This window comes from Saccopteryx leptura, chromosome 3, assembly GCF_036850995.1.
Source record: "Saccopteryx leptura isolate mSacLep1 chromosome 3, mSacLep1_pri_phased_curated, whole genome shotgun sequence".
Classification (NCBI taxonomy): Eukaryota; Metazoa; Chordata; class Mammalia; order Chiroptera; family Emballonuridae; genus Saccopteryx; species Saccopteryx leptura.
In genome coordinates this window covers 43374919-43378641 of record NC_089505.1, presented here as the reverse complement: position 1 = coordinate 43378641, position 3723 = coordinate 43374919, and the positions used below count along the sequence as shown (strand labels likewise).

Below are 3723 nucleotides of genomic sequence, written 5' to 3'. Positions count from 1 at the left end.
TCAAGTCTTTTTACTTCTCTTTGTACAAATTAGATAGCTTGTCAAGAGAGTAATAACAGGATATGCTTGCTTTAAACAAAATGGACCCCAAGGGATAGTCATATATGAAGATAACATTACCTCCATATTTCTCACCTGACCTTAAGTGACACATTCACTGGGCGTTTAGTAGAAGAATTTTCTGGGCTGTTCAACAACTGGTTGATTTGATGTATTAGGAATGATAATTTAGTTCTTCATCTCAGTTCTGAACTTTTTTTGTTTAGCTCATTTGTAAGCTGGTTCCATTTTGTTTTCTTTTCTTACTCAACTGAGAAAATAGATTTGGAAATTTACTTGGTACTCTGGGCTATTTCAAAAATCAACAAAGAGAATTTTGTTTTCCTTTCTCATAAATGAAATATAAAATTTAGAAAGCAGAAGACTGATAACTGAATATGACCATAATTAATTAAAATATTCAGAACTGAGATTAAAATGTAGCTAAAGAGAAAAATTCTACAGATGCTTGAAATCTTTAAGGCTTTTGAATTAGCTGATTCTCCAGCAAATTTTTGTTACTGACAAAAGGAACTTATATGGTATTCTTTGCAAGGTTTGAAAATTTATTGAATTGCTACTAAAAGCTTCCAGAAGGTAAGGGAAACTTCCCAGAGGCAGTTAAGCTGCATTTGCTACTTAAATTTTCTAAAAATTTTCCATGTTTGATAGTGTTTCAAATGAAACTAAGGAAAACAAAATGTTAAAATAGACAATCATGGTCTTGCCTAGAATTAGTGCATGCTTGCAGAGTTTGAGAATGGCAGTTGAATATAGATGTCTCAGAATGTGGCTTATCTGCCAAATGACAGATGGTCCAAAGCCAGAAGAGAAAGGCTCAAGAAGATGTAGTTGAGGGTAAGGCTGGTTCTCGAAAGAGCTGAACAGCTGCTTAGTGGTTATGTTAACAATTATCATTAGTACAGCCTCTTTTTCATTCTGCCACATTAATTTGTTATTGTTTTACTTTTGTGATGACTCAACTAGGTTCTTTATTTGAAAGAATGATATCTGCATAAAGGTTCACTGAGTGAAAATATTCTGAACAAATTAGACAGAACTAAATAGTTTCTTAGAGGGACACTGATGCTCTGTATCACATATTAGGTAGAAAATTTGAGAAGTTGATTTTTGTTGTCCATAATACTGTTGAGGTATATCATCATGTTTTGCTATTAGAATTCAATTAAAAGGGGCTCCAGAGAGGCAAGTAAGTCAAAGAAACTTCATCATGTGGAGCTCATGAGTTGTCAATATGACATCTTAAATTACCAAGTACTTATTTATTTGTTTGTATTAGGTCAACTTTTTTTACTTAAATGATAAAATACACCTTTTAAGTGTATTAATGGGCTTTGGCAAATGTAAATTCCTGTGTAAATGCCATGACAATCAAGTTATAGAACATGGCAGTCATCTTCATTTCCTTATGTCCCTTTCCACTCAGTCCAGCTCACCTTGGCCTCGGTAACTACCGATCTGTTTCTTAGATATTATTAGATTTGTCATGTTTAGAGTTTCTTATTAAATGGACTCACACAGTATGTATGCTTTTGTTTGGAGTACCATTTGGTTAGTGGAGTGCTTTTAATATACAAGTTATTTTATTTCAATAGTTTATTTATTTTTATTGATGACAAGTATTCTGTGGTATAAATATGCTACAATTTACCTATTGTAGGGCATTTTAGTTGGTTTGGCATTCTGAATAAAGTGGTTTGAGTGTTTGTCTATAAGCTTTTGTATGGGCATATGCTTTCATTTCTATTAGATGAATACCTAGGAGTGGAATTGTTCTTTTTTTTTTTTTCCCACGGTGTGACCCACTTCAGTGCCTGCAGCCTATGGGCAGAGGCCAGGCAATGGTTCAGGGCCATACTTTGCTCTGGCATGGGGCACTATGAGAGACCCAGGGGACAGGCCTGTCATAAATCCAAACCCATGCATGGAATTGTTCTTTTATATGGTAAATGTTTTCTGAAGAGACTCTATCACATTTCCATAAGCAAGATATGAGCTTTCCAATTGTTCCACACCCTTGCCAAGACTTGGCATTGTTAGTTTTTTGTTTATTTGTTTTGAGTTTGCCATTGTAATGAGAATGTAGTGTAATCTTATGGCAGTATCATTTCTGTGGGAGGCTTTCCCTAAGGCCCTGGCTGGATTAGGTGGCTCTGACTGCACTGTTCATTCAGTAAAGACTATGAATAGATAGTAATAATATGTCTTTAAGACAGTGGGTTAGTGCTGTGAATAGGACCTCATAAAAGGAGCACTTTCAGGTGGGAAGTATGTATTTATTATTCTTTATAATGTTAAACTTTCTAATTATACCTGGATATATTCCATGCACTGCATTCCACATGTTAAAGTTGGAAAAAGGATTCTTTTTTTTTATATAAATAAATTTTTATTTTAATGGGGTGATATCAATAAATCAGGGTACATATATTCAAAGAAAACATGTCCAGGTTATCTTGTCATTCAATTCTGTTGCATACCCATCACCCAAAGTCAGATTGTCCTCTGTCACCTTCTATCTAGTTCTCTTTGTGCCCCCCCCCCCCCACCCCGTAACCACCACACTCTTGTCCATGTCTCTTAGTCTCGTTTTTATGTCCCACCAATGTATGGAATCCTGCAGTTCTTGTTTTTTTCTGATTTACTTATTTCACTCCGTATAATGTTTATCAAGATCCTACCATTTTGTGTAAGTGATCTGATGTCATCATTTCTTATGGCTGAATAGTATATCATGGTGTATATGTGCCACATCTTCTTTATCTAGTCTTCTATTTTTTTTTTTTTGTTGTTGTTTTTACAGTGATTAAAGCCTTTAAGCAAACTCTTGGCCAATACAGCAAGAATCCATAAAAGAGTAGTGTCTAGCAAGGAAAAAGGATTCTTAATGGTTTTGAGTAACCTATAATGAAGGCAAGTGGGTAAAATGAACAGAAATCCTTGGGGACAGCAGAAGACCACTGTTGGGCAGATAAAATATATTATGCTCACTTCATTAAAGATGGCGCTGCCCCCATGGAAGCTGTCGCCCAGGTGATATTAATGTGTGTTGGGGGCGGGCTGTGGGCAGGCAGGATCCTTGTAGCCTGGGGCTTGGTTTTAGGACTAAGCCTTTCCCACCCTTTTTGATGTGGGGTGGTGCAATCCTATCATGCCCCAGATAAGTGACTGTATTAGAGACTTTCCTATTTTGTATATTGGATTAAAGGTTTTGATTTCTACACTATAAAGTGGGGGCAGAATGGGAGCTTGCTCTTGGTTCCTTAAATTATCATTAAAAGAGAGAGCAGAGAGGAGAGCAGAAAAGGCCACGTGGAGGAGGCTAGGAAGCAGCCAAGATGGTAGAGTGTTGAGTGAGAAGCCAGTTTGTGCAGAGTTTGTGCAGGGAGAAAGAAGGAGATGGGGAACAGAGGTGAGTAATTCTGGTGAGCTAGAAACCTTTGATTCTAGGAAACTTGGATAAGTCAGTAGGGTGTGTTGGGCAGATAAAATATATTATGCTCACTTTGTTAAAGATGACGCTGCCCACGTGGAGGCCATTACCCAGGTGATATTAATGTGTGTTGGGGACTGGCTGTGGGCAGGCTGAATCCCTGTAGCCTAGGGCTTGGTTTTGGGATTAAGCCTTTCCCACCCTTTTTGATGTGGGGCGGTACAATCCAA

At 37.1% G+C, this 3723-nt stretch overlaps 1 non-coding gene across 1 annotated transcript; it reads right to left on the bottom strand.

The window, feature by feature from the left end:
* Nucleotides 1-1851: 1851 nt before the first annotated feature.
* LOC136401588 (small nucleolar RNA SNORA42/SNORA80 family) lies at nucleotides 1852-1984 on the bottom strand. Its single transcript, XR_010750613.1, has one exon. It is a non-coding gene; the product is annotated as a small nucleolar RNA SNORA42/SNORA80 family (small nucleolar RNA).
* Between the last annotated feature and the right edge of the window lie 1739 nt (nucleotides 1985-3723).